The sequence below is a fragment of the Pan troglodytes genome, chromosome 14 (assembly GCF_028858775.2).
Source record: "Pan troglodytes isolate AG18354 chromosome 14, NHGRI_mPanTro3-v2.0_pri, whole genome shotgun sequence".
In the NCBI taxonomy this organism is placed as follows: domain Eukaryota; kingdom Metazoa; phylum Chordata; class Mammalia; order Primates; family Hominidae; genus Pan; species Pan troglodytes.
In genome coordinates this window covers 112,718,671-112,735,139 of record NC_072412.2, presented here as the reverse complement: position 1 = coordinate 112,735,139, position 16,469 = coordinate 112,718,671, and the positions used below count along the sequence as shown (strand labels likewise).

The 16,469-nt window shown below is 38.7% G+C and overlaps 1 protein-coding gene and 1 long non-coding RNA gene across 2 annotated transcripts in view; both read left to right on the top strand.

Annotated features, from left to right (window-relative positions):
• NALF1 (NALCN channel auxiliary factor 1) overlaps positions 1-16,469 on the top strand; it is an 860,969-nt gene that overhangs the window by 727,355 nt on the left and 117,145 nt on the right. The gene's annotated exons all lie outside the window — the stretch shown is intronic.
• LOC107967983 (uncharacterized) lies at positions 3,046-12,146 on the top strand. The gene is made up of 3 exons (XR_001708860.4): positions 3,046-4,091; positions 5,735-6,692; positions 11,857-12,146. It is a non-coding gene; the product is annotated as an uncharacterized LOC107967983 (long non-coding RNA).

Genomic DNA, 16,469 nt, shown 5'->3' with positions numbered 1-16,469 from the left:
ATCTTCAGTACACTTCATGTAGAGGGATTACAAAGTTTTTTCTTAGAAGGGACAACTTGTACACCCAAACTTTGCTGAATCAGGCCAATTTATATTGGCAGAAAACTAGAAAACATGTGTGGAAATGAATGCTAAGATTGCTAGACAAGGAAGCCAAATATAATGTTGAATCAGACCAAATGTATTGTTTTGGGCATACTTTCCTGAGAATCTGAAATTAATGCATTAGTTCAAGCAGCAGAAAGTTGATGAAAAGTTTGTTTGCTTCAGTGGTTGAACCATGGACTCAATGTTGTGTACTGAATTTAATGCGTCTGAAATTCCAGAACTGATGTAATATGGAGAAAGGAATGTAACATTTTAGAGGGATGGTAATGTTGGGGTAGATTATTATAAGCACATTTTTCACCTATTCCTTTTACTGTGTCACCTGACAGGGTTCAGAAGACACTTGGTCTTCTGAAGTGTCTTGGTTTACTCAGATATTAGAAAGTGCATAGGTGAGAACAGCATTAATATCTTTAGAAAGCTCTTTGGAAACTGTTCTGTAACTGTTTTATAGCTGGGGATAATAAGGAGAGATACAGTCATTGAAATGGGCTCTAATTTTAGTACAAATGATGAACCCTGAGTGATAGTGGCCACTGGCAATGCTTAAGTGCAAGAGAGAAGAGGGTACAATTATGGAAGTGCCAGAAGGAGCATAGTGTCAGAGTGTGTTGATCCAAAGGCACCAATAAAGGTGATTCATTGGTCATGTTGCCCCAAGGAATTAAATAGACAGTGGCATATTAAAATGTTAATTGATTTATTTAACCACGAAATCTCTTAAATTATGGCATGAATACCTACAATAATATTTTATGTCCTCCCAACTAGCAGACAGAATTAAGTCTGTTCACAGAGGCAGATCTTCTTGGTTGAAAGTGAGGTTCGACAGCCTAGAGAATGTTTCCTTTGACATAGCCACAATAAATAGTGTATTTTACAAATCTTCATCCTACTCATTTTGTCAGAATGGCTGTACACTGGAGAGAGAAAAATGAGAGATGGAGAGATTACTAGACACCAATTCTTAGTTGACTTTAATTCCTGAGAACTCAAAATATTACTGAGGGGTACTGCTGGAAGTGAAGACTCCTATCACCTCTGAGACAGTCTAAGACCATTTGACATTTATTTGAGTGAGTCTACAACCTTATTCTGGGTTATTTCCCCAATTCTTAAATGAATGGCTGGACTAGACAGGACATACTCTGGAAAGAAGATTTCCTCACATTGGTTCCCTGGTCAGGAAGTGATGTTATTAAGGACAGAAGGAAGCAAACAGGAGCCCCTGGAACTGCTTCGTTCAATAAAAAGAATAAATCAAAAGCAATCTCACATCCCTAGAGGATCTACAGAAAATAAGGGCACCAGTGAAAATTTCAAATACACTGAGGCGGGGATTATATACACATCTACTTTTAACTCACTTGATCTGTCCTAAAAAAAGCTGAATGGATCCAGATAATCATGGGGATTACTATAAACTTTTCCAGGTATTGACCGTAATTGTAGTTATTCTTTCAAGCATAATATCCCAACTTATAATATCCTGTACATGGTTTATGTTTTCTTCTAAACTGACTGGAAAGAACTAACAGAAGCAATTTACTTTTACCTGGGAAGGACAGCAGTGTACCTTCACAGTCATGCCTCAGAATTATGTCATCTTCACTACTCTGTCATAATATAGTCCAATGGGATCTTGGCCAACTTGTTACTACACAGAACATTCCAATGATCCACTGCGTTAGTGATATCATGCTCATTGAACCTGGAGATCAGGAACTGGCAAGTAACCTAGAGCTGTAAGACACATGTACACCAGAAGATGGGAGGAGAATGAAGTTTGAAAACAAAACCCTGCAATAGCATATAAATTTCTAGTACTCTATGGATGTGATATGTTTGGCTATCCCTTCTAAAGTGAGAGACAAATTGCCTCCTTACAGCCTATCACTAGGAAAACAAAATGTTTTCTGGGACTCTGAATTTTAGAAACAAGTTACACCAGGTTTGGGTATGCCCCTATAACCCAGGAACCAAGGAATAATTAAGGCTACTTATTTTGAGTGGAATTCAGAGCAAGAAAAACTTTTTCAGTAGCAAGGCTGCAGTGTGAGATGCTCAGCTACTTAATCCAAAGTTGATCTATCTATAGAAAATCAAACTGCAACATGAGATGCTCTATGGGATCCTATAGAAGAATTACGGGCAAGAACCTTGGTATTTTGGAGCAAAGCAATCTCCTCTTCTGCAAATAGCTATTACAGTTTTGAAAAGGGTTATTTCTTGTTACTTCAGCCTAGTAAACATAACAAATTGTTTTACCCTGTAACATTAAGTTCCCATTCAACCATGTAAAAGTTGTATGTATGCATGCACTGCATACATACAACTTTTGGGTCAAAATGGTTCTGCTAGCATAAGTTGCACCATAAATGGTTCAGACCCCCATGACACTTATTCTGGCTGTATTGATTCTTTTATTCAATCCCATCTGTGGACTAACGAGGCTTTCCCTATGATAAGTGGACAATGGAGAAAAACATCCTGCCTGTCTTACATTTTCCTGGCACCAACTAGACTGAAATTCTGCCCGTGATAGTCCTATCAGGGTGGCCTTCAAAGAGGATGATAACAAAATCATTAAATTCCATTTTATACCATACCTGGAGGGAGAAAAAGCCAAAGTCAAAAACTTATGCTGATTTATGAGAACGGTCTAACAATTTGGCTTTCGGGGAATTAATATGAATAAGAATGAAAGACCAGCAGCGAGGGAAGCTGGAGAAGAAGCATTTAGAAGGACTTCTCAATATGCACACAGAGTGTACAGATATTTATGTCTTATGTGGATATTCATCAAGTAGCATCTGCTACAGAGGGAGGGTTCCATCAGGTAGACCAGATGACCCATCCTGTGGGTCAGCCTCTTTTCCCAGCCACTCCAGTGTTGTCACAATGGGTCTATACACAGAGCATCTATGGTGGCAGGACAACACTAGAACAACAAAGCTTGGGAGTAGGATAGGGATGGTTTCCAGGAGGAAAATCAGGCTCCTTTTATAGCAAAAGAATGGATGCTGGCCAGCAAAAGTAGCAGGTTTTCATTACTCATGGAGTTGAAGATAGAGTGGATCTGCCTGGGAGAGCAATGAAAGAAAACTGCTGATGTTTGGCAGCAGGCTTAGAAAGCAGCCCTCTGTGGACAGGAGACTAGCACAGAGCTCCAGAAGGGAAGAGTTATTTGGGAAAATGGGACATGATAGAATAATGTTGTAATGGAGACTTTGAAAACTTGAAGCTCTTTTAAAGCTAATTGGTATAAGAAAACAGCAATTAAATATCAGGAAAAAAATGTATACAAGAAAGGAAAAGCAATCGTATTATACTAGATGGCATACAATGAATAATTTTTTTTACTCAAAAATATCAAATGCATATTGAGTTTTAATTGAGTTAATTGAGAGAAAACTCAGCTGGGTGCAGTGGCTCATGCCTGTAATCCCAGCACTTTGAGAGGCTGGGGCGGGCGGATCATGAGGTCAAGAGATCGATACCATCCTGGCTAACACAGTGAAACCCGTCTCTACAAAAATACAAAAAATTAGCCGGGTGTGGTGGCATGCACCTGTAGTCCCAGCTACTCAGGAGGCTGAGGCAGGAGAATCACCTGAACCTGGGAGGCAGAGATTGCAATGAGTCAAGATCATGCCATTGCACTCCAGCCTGGGTGACAGAGTGAGACTCCATCAAAAAAAAAAAAAAAAAAAAAAAGGAAAGAAAGAAAGAAAGGAAGAAGGAAACAAAGAAAGAAAGAGAACTTCTGGAATACTTAATTACAGTTATAGAATAGTATGTTATGTAAATGTTCTCAATGTTCACATTGTGTGGTGAAATGCCCTGTGTGGTGAAGGTGGTAGTAATGTGAAGGAGTGGTCAAAGGAAGTGCTAATGTTATCTTATGACATGAAGAACCGAGAGACATTATTTTTATTGGATGGATGTTGAAGTAAAACCATATGTTACTATAAATAACAAAGGTAAGAAATAGAAACTCAAAATTCTGTATGGTTATAATATGAATAGGGAATGGAAGAGGTGAGGTAGCATGGCATATTCCTCACCAATTATGACAGCAAGTTAAAAAATAATGACCAGGACAGGTGCAGTGGTTCATGACTGCAATCCCAGCACTTTGGGACGATGAGGCAAAAGAATCACTTGAGGCCAGGAATTTGAGACCAGCCTGGGCAACATAGCAAGACATCTTTTCTACAATAACAACAAATTAGCTGGGCTTGGTGGTGCACGACTATAGTCCCAAAGATTCAGGAGGCTAAGGCAGGAAGATCCCTTAAGCCCAAGAGTTCAAGGCTACAGTGCACTATGATCACACCACTGCACTCTAGCCTGGGTTACACAGCGAGATTCTGACTCTAATAATAATAATAATAATAATAACAGTGATGCATCAAATTTATAAATACAGAAATAGGAGAATAAACAGTATAAAAATGTAATATAAACATCAGAAGAAACTTTTCAGAGTTTATGGTGGTTCTTACGAAGTGGGTAATGTACAGGACTTTTACCTTTTGGCATGCTTACATTTTAAAACTTGAACATACACTCTAACAATATGGAAATTAAAATAAAATTAATACGTCATGTTTTTTACACCCTTGAGTTGTATCCTAAGATTATGTTTCACTGTTATAAAGTGAAGCATACTGATGGTAAGCACTATCAGGAGAAGATCACATAAGGTGCTCAAGGAATATAGTGAAGAGAGACTCTGGATGGAGGATGACTAGAAAAGTAAAGTTTTGAAGAAAGAATAGGTTCATAAGCAAAGACTAAGAAAATCTGTGCATTTGGAAGGTGCAGGGTGTGTGCCATGACTATGGCAATATCATCAGTTGAAGTTAAGAATTCTAAGATTGGTAGAGTTATTGGGAGAAAAAGATGGATGTGTAGTTTTTGGCCAAATTTTCAGCTCTTTAATTCTTGGAATAGGGACATAACATTTATGTCAAACAGATTGCAGCTCTTTTGGAGTTTTTGGCGAGATAAGATCAGGTTATAGAGACATAAATCTAGGAACACAGTGTGGCAAGAGCGTAAGAAAGTTTAAAACGGTAAGAGTTCGGAGACTGGTGGTCTAGGAGTTCTTGCACAATCTCAGGAAAGAGGTGAATGAATATAAGAAAATCATGAATTGCCAACATTTATAGGATCTTCATAAGGACCAAGGATTCCATGAAATCTGTATCTGGACTACCACATTTTATCCAGAACCCTAAACATTCTACTATCAAACTATCCTTATTTATAGATGATGAAACTGAGGTTTAAGTAAATTAAGTAATTTTCACCAAGGTCATGTCACTAAAGTGGAGTTAGAATCTGAGCTCAGGCAATGAAACTCCAGAGATTGAGTGCTTAACTGGTCACCATAGCCTTCTCACACCTGAAATAAGGCAGTGTATTTGGCTATGAAAACCACAGCAACGAGCCCAGATTTTATTCCAAGCGTAAGGCAAAGGCATTGGGATAATATGATGAGATTTACAGTGTTGAGAAAAGACTCTAATGTGGCACGAGTGAAAGTCAGTTGTTAAGGGGTCAATTGTGTCCCCTGCCTCATATTCATATGTTAAAGTCCTAACTCCCTGTATTTCAGAATGTGACTGTGTTTGGAGTTGGGCCTTCGAAGAGGACGTTTAAACGAAATCATTACAGTAGGCCTAAAATCAATATGACTGGTGTTCCTATAAGGAGAAGAGATTAAGTTGCACACAGAGGGAAGACCATGAGCAGACATGGGGAGAAGACGGCCCCCTACAAGCCAAGGAGAAAGACTTCAGAGGAATCAACCCTGCTAAAATCTTGATCTTGGACTTCAAGACACCAGAAATGAGAAAATAACTTTCTGTTGTGTAAGCCACCCCAGCTGTGGTACTTTGTTATGGCAGTCCTAGGAAACTATGCACCACAGGCTCTCTCACATGTCTTTTACAAAGGCACTAATCCTATTCATGAGGGTTCTGACCTCATGACTTAATCACCTCCCCAAAGGCCTCACCTCCTAGTAGTATCCCACTAAAGATTAGGTTCCAACATCCAAATTTGCTGGGAGGAGGGGACACCAACATTTGGATGATAGCACAAGTGGTAGACAAAGCTTGGAAACAGTTATATTGGGAAATGATTTTCTTAATGTTTACACTTCATTATATGCTCTTCTCAGAAACCAAAAATATGAGTGCCAATGAGGGCTTTGGCTCATGGTCAAGGACAGAAAGAATGAGAAAAAAATTGCTTGAAGATATGTTTCTAAGGTCAAGCCAGCAGACCTGGTTAATTAATAGAATGTGTAGGTGAGAGGAGAAGAAACATGAATGAGTCTAAGCTTAAGCTTTCTGAAGCTGAATAAATGGAGATGGAGATGCCTGGGAAAGGAGCAGGATTTCAAATACCAGAAGACAATGAGATAGAGAGGAGCAAGAAAAGTTAGCCGTGGAAAGACCCAGTGCAATGCATTCCACTCGTGTATCTGAAAACAGAGAATCCATGAATGATAAGACAATAAACTTGAGTGGAGGGAAGGACAATAATCCTGTTCCCTTGCTTCTCAGAATGTGAGTACATTCTCTGACTGAGGACAGTGGGATGAGTTACGGTTCTGGGGGTTACAGAAAGTTTGACATGTTTAAAATAATCAGACTGGTTTTACTTATAAAGCAGGGGCATCAATTAGACAAAATTCACCATAGTTCATGAGAAAATATTGTTTAGAGGTTACAAGCACCCTCATCAGAACCACGTTACTGAGTTTGAATCCTGAATGCAGCGTTTCTTAGTTATGTGCCCCAAGGCAAGTTATAACTAAATCCTTATGTTCCTTGATTTCTTTATCTGCAAAGTAGGTGATATAATACTACCTACTTCATGAGTGCTTGTGACAGTGAAATGGGATTGAAGTATTTATAAAAAGACTTGGTATATTTAAAGGCTCAATCAAAATTAGTTGTTTTCGTTATCATCATCATCATTATCATTAAGGATGAAAAACTGAGGACATAGAAAAGCAATTTTACCTATCAAAGATACCTAAATTGGAGCCAGAGTTAATTAAGCCTTCTAAGAGACAATCTCAACAGAATTTACATGGTACTTTGCTAACAAATATTCAAGAAACACTAAAATTAAGTTAATCCACTGATTCCATTAAGTACTATTTTCAGAATAATCTTGTCACATAAGTCTTCCTTCTTCAAAGTCATGGCACCACTGTCACAGTAATGATGCCTTCCATGTTATTAAGGAGAATAGAAATTCATAGAATGGTGCCAGTCACACAGAAAAGTCTCTTTTCTATTCTCAGACCATTGACTTTCCTATCATCCACTTCTTTTCAGCAAATGACCTCACTTCCTTCTTCTCAGAGATGAGGCAATTCATCATAGGGGACCATCTTTGCTTTCTGTCCCCAGCAATGACCACCCTCTTGTACCAAAGCTCACACACAGTGTCTTCCCCTCGTTGCAAGGAAAGATGTGTCTGTTCCCACCTGGGATGATCTCCATCTGTGCTCAGGACACTGTCCGCTCCTGCTATCTTCAGGGACTTTCCTCTCGAATTAGGTCATCCTTGCATTGCTATAAAGGAATACCTGAGACTGGGTAATTTATAAAGAAATGAGGTTTAATTGGCTCATGGTTCTGCAGGCTTTACAGGAAGTATGGTGACAATGTCTGCTCAGCTTTTGGTGAAGCCTCAGGAAGCTTCCAATCACGACGGAAGGCAAAGAGGGAACAGTCAGGTTACACAGAAGCAGGAGCAAGAGGGAGAAAGAGAGGTGTCACACACTTTTAGACAGCCAGATCTTGCGAGAAGTCACTCACAATCGTGAGGACGAGGAGATGGTGCTAAACCATTCATGAGAACTCTACCTCCATGATCCAATCACCTCCCACCAGGCACCACTGCCAACACTGGGGATTACAATTTAATATGAGATTTAAGCGGGACATCTATCCAAACTATATCACCTCTCTTGATAGTTTTTTCTTGTATCTTTTGCTTTTTCTTCTCTACTGGATTTTTCTGAGCACAACTTAAACATTCTTCACATTCCCACCTTAAAATAACCACTTGACCCTACTAGCTACAGCTCCCTCTCTCTCCACTACCTTAAACAAGCCTTTTTGAAGGGTTGTCTGTTCTTGCCTTCTCCATCTCCTCTCCTTCCTGTGGCTGCTCCAGCCCCTGCAATCCACCCTTTGCTTTAATAGAGTGTATCTCATTGAGGTTACTAATGATTTCCTCATTTATGTGATTAGGCTTTCTGTCTCCACTCAAATCTCCTCTTGAATTTTAATCCCCAAGTGTTTACAGAGGGACCTGGTGGGAAGCACTTGAATCACAGGAGTGGTTTCCACCATGCTGTTCTCATGATAGTAAGTGAATTCTCATGAGATCTGGTGGTTTTATAAACGGTAGTTTTTTCTGCAGGGACACACATTCACTCCCTCCTGCTGCCATGTAAGATGTGCCTTTGCTTCTCTTTTGCTTGTCGCCACGATTCTAAGTTTCCTGAGGCCTCCCCAACCATGTGGAACTGTGAGTCAATTAAACCTTGCTCCTTTCAAAATTACCCAGTCTTGGGTATTTCCTTATAGCTGTGTGAGAATGGACTAAAATACTCATCAATAAATCCAGTGGACACTTACAGCTCTGTCTTTAGTGACTCTCAGCTGCTCTTGGTCACTCCCTGATTCTTGAAATGCCTCCCATTCACTGTTCCCATGACTTCATCTCTGCATCCATCCTGCCCTTGCACCCTGGCCCTCCTCTGCCTTCTTCCCTGCCTCTTGCATCTCCTCAGCCCATCAGCTCTCTGTCTTCTGCCCTTCCCTCAGCTCCCTGTGCCCTTGCTGATCCCATTTCCTTCCATGGCTTCTACTGCAGCCCAGAAGCTGATAACTTTCCTTCTTACTGAAGTGTAGCCCACATTGCTCTGTGGGGCTTAATATTTACATAACCAAATACCAACTAAACCTCTCCATCTCTATAGCCTTTTGCTTAAAATCAAAATGCCCCAAATAAATATGGAAACTTTCTCACCCATGCTTCTCAAACTTCTGTTTCTATCTTGATGACACTTCCAATGTCAGTTGAACTATCCAGAAAGCTGAGAATGTTCCCTGCCTCCTTTTCCTCTCAATCAAACCTAAGTCAGTGCTGCTGATTCTTCCTCTTTAATTGCCCTCCTACACGTTCATAGCTTTTCACTGCCACAGTCAAATTCCTAATATGACACTGGCTTTCCTGGTGAATCCATGGGTCCTTGTGCTCCAGTCTTGTTCATCTTTGATCCCTTATCCACAGAGGCAGTGTGGATTTTTAAACAGACACAAATTTGATTATCCTATCCACTTTCGTCAAATTATTTTTATATTTTTGGTCATACATTGTTCACTATCTAAATCCTAACATGGTTAATAAGAACCTTATCAAATCCTCTAATTCGTTGATCTTAGCATTTTCTTTCCATCTATCAGCCCCTCTTTTTTAAAATTTATAATCATATTTAATTGAAACCACAGGGTGAAGCATTAAAGGTAGAAGAATTGTCACACAGGCGTTTTCAGCACAGCCTCTGGATCCTGACTGCCAGGTTTTGATCCCAGGCTCTAACACTTATTGGTTATGACCTTGCACAAGTTATTTAACCAGTTTGTGCCTTACTTTCTTCACCTGTGAAATAGGAATTCCAGTAAAATTGTTCCTACCTCACAGTACAATTTTAAGGACCAAATGGGTAAATTTATACAATGAATTTAAAACAGGGGTGGGCACATCGTAAGAGCTCGGAAGTGTTGCCCAACATTTTATTACATTAACTTCCTTGCAATTACTCTGACTCTCTTTGTGTTTCTCCTAAGGTCTTCGCTGGGTAAACTTTCAGACAAAAATAAATGTAAAAAAAACATATACGTCTCTGGCCTATCCCATACAGCACACAGTAGGCTGGTTGTATAAGTCCCAAGCTTCAGCAGTTCTGTACCACTGTCCAAAACAACGACAGCCTCTCCAGTCAGCTAACAGTTCTGTTCTTTTGCAAAGATTATTTAATAACTTTTCTGAATGCCTAAAGTTCCTATAACCTCCTGCCCACACATCCTCATTTTCAGCTGAAGACTTTGCCTCTTATTCAGTTAGAGAGTTCAGAAGACTTCAGACTGAAAGTCTGGGATTTTCTCATCTTCCATCAAAAATCTAGTTGAGTCAGCTTCCACTTCTTCCTCTTGTCCTTTCAGAGAAGGGAGTATCCCTTCTCTTGCACACCAGCCATGGCCGCATCGTCACCTACTTTCTCAGCGATGGGATCCCTCCAGTTACCTCCTCGCTGGCCTCCTTTCCCTTCGTGTTCTGCCAGCTGATTTCCAGTAACATTACTGATATTCCTTCACAACACACCTATTTGCATGTCCCTACAACTACTGCACTGTTTCCTTACTCTCCCCAAAGCTTGGCTTCTCGATTCTTTCCTCTACCAGGTCTTTCAGCTTCTTCTTGTTCCACATTCTCCCCGACTGAACTCTAAGCATGTGAAAACTTTTGAATTGCCTTAATCAACTTATTTTATTTACGTTTTTCTTTTTATGTTCACCTACAGGTGATATATGATTTTTAAAAACTGTATCTAAATATGCATAGAATAAGCTCTTCTAATGAGTATAAGGAAAGATTCTAACTGAAGAAAAGCACCACGTTTCTTTGTTTTCTGAGTGGAATGTATCACATCAAAGTCATCTAGGTGTCTTGTAGTCAGTGCCCATGAGACCTGATGAAACACGGGCTCGCAGACTCACACAGGCTTTCCTGGATGGCCCAATCCAAAGCAGGAACTCCCTGTGATTCTCTCTCATCAGGAATTATCTTCATTTCTCCCCCAAGGGGCTTCTCTCCATTGTAGATTTGTTTCACAGCTATTTCTTTGAAGGGGGTCTTTGAATGCAAAGCCACTTCTCTTTGATTCACCCCATTATACACTCTGCCAACGGAGTGATTGGATCACAACAGGCTTGCATTGCATATTCATGGATTTACAGAATCCGTAAATGAAGAACCTCCTCTGGGGAGGTCCCTGTGTTTTAGTAACAGAATGTTGGTAGCTGTAGGGTACAATGAGGTAAATGACAGTCAACTGATTTTTGCCCTAGACTTTGGTTATTAAGCACAAACTTGCTATTTGGTTATTAACCAAATTTGCTATAAGATGCCTTAACATGAGAAGATTCTAGGGCTTTATAAAAAAAAAGACATATAAAATCCAATTGGTTTTTATTTAGCAGTATGATTAGGACAAGGCTTTAAGAGTTGGTCACTACACCATCCAGGTGATCCTTATTAATGAAATGACCCAAATGTACAGTCGGAAACATCCTTCTGCAAGGATGATTGCAGACCCTACAAAATGTAAAATTTTCAGAAGGTGGAATAAAAAATAAACATAAACATAACCCTGGAAATTTTTTGCACAAATTCAAAGCAAATATTCCCCATCTGGATTTCCCTTTGTGCAACCATGGATATAAACCAGAGTAAAAGCAATCATTCTGTAATCCCTCAAGTCCTTAAGCAAAGAATAAATGTAATTTTCTTTTCTAGATACAAAAATATAAAAAAGTAAACTCTGATTCGGAGCAGGTGTCAACGCTTAAGTGGATCATAAATCATAATTAAATACAAACAGTGCCTTATCTCACCTTTTGATCTTGGTTTTTCATTTTACAGACAAGATAAAATGGTTAAAATCCCTGAATGAATTACGTTTCATTGGAAAATGTGCAGTTGTCCCTTCGGTTCTTGATGGAGATCAGAAAAATTGCAAGAGACTTCATCATCTGTTTACATATACTTAGGCACCGTCTTATGTTGATATTGTAGAATGAAGAAACATAACTCAGTCACAAAAGCATCCAAATTAAAGGCCTACAACTTGCACTTGAAAAACCAATTATGAGCTGCAACAACAGACCTAACAAGTTAAACAAATAAAATATAATGATTTACTTCCTCCTGGAGATGATGTGAGACTAAATGAGAAAAATTCCATTAAGTACTCTTTGAACATGTCATATAAATGCATGATATTAACAGCCATCATTATTTTCCCAACATTTTCTGGCTCATTAATTTATATCTGGGATTCAAAAGATTAATGCACCATTTTTAATTTTAAAAAGACATGCGAAATAATTATTTTTAAAATTAAATTGATATAAATTCATGAAGGAAAATGTTCATTTCTAGTGGGTAAAATGATTTTTAAAATTTGGTTTCAGGTCAAAATTCCTTCTAGGAGGTGTTCTACCAAAATATATCAGGAGAGGGCAGTAATGTTTCATGCTTTAATTCAAATAGGAAAGGAATAGTCATTTCAATTTTTCATTGCAAATCAAAGCATAATTTTAAGCTAATGTCCTTATATTGCCACCAACCTCAAAGGTCATCAGAGTATGTTCTATAAATGAAAAGAAATTGTTAGTTTTAATTACATGTAAAATTAGTATTGTATGCTCTGGTAGTGCCTATTTCTTTTTGGTTTACTCTTCATCTTTGCATTGAATAAGATATTGTAGGTGATACCATATCCTTCATGGATTAAATTCAATGGGTTGTATCACAGTTTAACTTGAGTATCTGATTTATTGTTCTCATCATTTAAATCACTTCAAATTAAATTACTGTGTTTTGTATCTTCTGCATTTGTCACTGAAGACATTTAAATTTACTTGAATGAAATAAGACTTTAAAAAGCAATATTCAAAATAAAATAAAAAAAGCAATATTCAGTTTTTTGTAAATCAGGGTTTTTTTTACAGTTTAAAATGTCTGAAAGAACTAAAAGTTGTCCATTTTGCCTCGGTACTCACTCAGCTGAGTGGGTGAATTTGCATGTGTTTGAATCATGCCTCTCTTAGAATATTAAAAGTGGAGCACACTTAGTTCAAATGTAAGATGTTTTTGGAGGAGAAGTGTATTGACGTGGAAGAAATAACACTCTTGTGACTCTGAGGTGCACAGAGCCCAAGACAAAATTCTCAAGTAAGCAATGTATTTGGGGTCCTCTGATCCATTTGTGTACCAACATCCCAATTCAAATCAAATGTAGCAGAACCAGATACAATGGTTGGAATTATGGCAGATGTCAGATCAACTCAGACAAGAGCTTTGTAACAATTAGAATAACTGAATGGAATGAAGGTTTCCATGGGAAATGAAGCTGACCTAAGCTTCAGACAGGGCATGGACAATCAGTGATTAAAGACTGAGGTATCTAATGAAGTGGTCATTAGGTGGTCTTTAAGTCATTTTGCAAATCCAGAAAGTTGTAAAGTCAACACATACTTGTTGAGACTCTGCTAGATACAAGGCACTGTCTCTGTGGACCTCTGGTAACTTCATCATGCCCCAAATTCTAGTTTGGTCCCATCCCAGAACTTATGTTTGAAGAAATAAGCAACGAGTTTTCATTTTTCTTCCAAACTGGAATTGACTCATATTTCTGAACACTTCTGGTTTCTGAATTTCATAATTAGGTGCAAGTGATAACACAGAAAATTGTAGAATGAATTAATCCTTATTTCACTTTCTCAGGTGACTCACACGGGGTCCATGGCAGCAGGAGGGGAGTAAAAAACAAATTAGTGTGTGCCCCATCTAAACTCCGAACCTATTTTCAAATATTTGGTGTATTCCTGCATGGTTCCCCTTTCCCCAAAATGTGAAATTTTACATTCTCATTATCCATAAGCCCCTTTCTATTGCAACTTCCTCTTTTTGAGGCACAGGTGTTGAGTCTCCCTTCATCTCATTGCTTCTGGTCCTTGTACAGGGTTTGTTTTCCAAAAGTACCTCCCTTTGTCAGTGCCTATCTCTGGTCTTCCTGCACAGAGACCCATGGCCACAGAGGGTCTTCAGTTCTCCTCCAGTCCCTGTGTCCATTGCTTCAGGGTGGAGGCCAGATGTCCTGGAGTCCTTTCCAAATGGCCTGCACTCCGGGACATCCCCGGAGTGAATCTGTAATCGGCTCTACATGCTGAGCACTTGACGTGAACCAGGCATCCAGGTCAGGCCTTAAATAAGTTATTTAATATTCTCCAGAAGTCTCTGAAGTTATGCACAAAAATTAATTAGTGATAAGTATCAGGAACCCTAACCAATAAAACTGATCTGGGGACTGAGCCTGCCACATCCCACACCAATTTGGCTGAACTACAAATAAAAAACAAATAGGAATGTGTTTATCAATCAAAATTTTTAGTGGCTAGTAAGTTAGTCTAGGCTTCATTTGTTTAATTTACTAGCACTATTGAAGGAGTCATAAAAAATGATCAGAACTAAAACTGATTCAAATCGGTATTTCGATTAATTTCAGATCCCCCGATGGATTCAACAAAGCAGACATAATATTACTGTTAGCAATTTGTAGTTATACAAACACAGCTGAGAAACAAAACTTTTCCCGTAAAGTGGAATAAAAACAATTACCTACCTCAAAGAAGTAGTTTACAAAATATATGAGATTACTGTAGCACCTAGCTCCTGGTAAATGTTTAATAAGTGTCAGTTGCTGACAAGATTAGCATTATCACCAGGATGTCATTTCTGAGAACAGGCATTTGTGTCTCTTCATTCACTGTGGTATCTTTTGGCCTACAACAGTGCCTGGCACATAACATAGACTCAGGAAATAGCTGTTGGATAGAGCAGTGCTCCCACCGAGTGTGTGGCCTCAGCTAAGTTCCTCAACCTGCTTCTACCATGCTTTCTTCATTTGAAAATGAGGATAATGATAATACTGATCTCAGGGTTATTGTGAGGATTGAGAAAATGCTTATAAAATACTTAGAAAAGCCCTTGAAATATAGTAAAAGGTAAATAATTATTAGTTACAACTATTATATCATCTCTATAGTGTGGAAAAATAATAATTTAGGATAAAATAGTCATTCTTTTTAAATACATTCAGGACTACCTTATAATCACTTACTGTGTGAGCTGTTACAAATCAGAAAATCAAGTCTCTGGGATTTATGTGACTTTTCCAAGGTAAACTCACAAAGCTCTCTAAGTAACAACTCTGGGACTCAAAACAATGTTTTTCTGACTCTCCAAATCCCATTCTTCAGCTCTGGGCCATTATACTTGGTCCTCTGTAGGTTTGTTTTAAAATAAAGTATACAATTCATTTACAAGATTGGTTAATAATTTAAATGGTGGCTGATATGAATTAATCTGAAAAAAATTGTAATGTGCATTTATTTACACTACAGCATTCTCTAACATTATTTTACCTTGGAGGCAGACATTTAGCACCTTGGTGAAATGCAATCCCAAGAACATCCCACTGGTCTGAGCCATCCTTGGACCAACAGTATAGCTGAGGCATCCTCAAAATCCAACTGAATATTACCAAGTAGGCAACACAGAAAAGAGAAGACACTAAGCTAGGACACGATTGCGTATGTGTTTAACATGAGAAATTATTTCCAAAGCAGGAGCAAGTTTGAAATCCGGAAAATGAGAAAGAGAAAGATCTCTTAGATTGGTGCAAGAGTAGTTGTGGTTTTTGCCACTACTTTTAAAGACACAAACCACAGTTACTTTTGCACCAACCTAATAGATCTCTGATACAGCTTGGAAATTCGGTAGCCTCATGAGACATTGGTCTGGCCAGTCTATGGCAAGTGAGATAATTTTTGTCCTTGTAAGCTGATGACAGCTCATGTAGTCCTATTTCCTAGACCAGACCTTCTCTTTCCTGTTATCTTCTCCTCAGCCTAGAGGAAACTTTGGGATCTTTCTCTGCCCAATCCACCCCCATGCGATTTTGGTTTCCAGCAGATTAGAAACTGAGTCTTATGACCTAACAATTTTAGATCTGACCAATTTTCCTGTATGGCAAACGGTCCTTGGCACCCTTTTCTCATTTTCCTGGGACTTTGTATTCTGGGAGTGTCCTATCTCTTTCAGAGCAAGGGCATAGGAGCACCCTGGGTCCAAGGTATGGATTGTTTTAAGGGAAGAATTTTCTACATAACATTTTAAAAATACCATGTATCTGAGATCTCTTAATAATCTACAATTAATACAATAATTTCTTAACTAACATAAGTTTAAATTTTCTCTTCACCATTGTGGTCATACTTGGGGGAGACGAGGAAACAAGCAGGTGTTATCTAAACCTAAACTCCAAAGCATTTCATTAAATTGTGCAATTGGCTTATTCTTACTCTATGTCAGGGCTGTTCATGTACAGATATGGCAGTGTTGCCTGTGTTAAGACGAAAGTCCATAGTATGGCTCATAACGGCAGATTGTTAAGAAAAATGCCTGGTTAA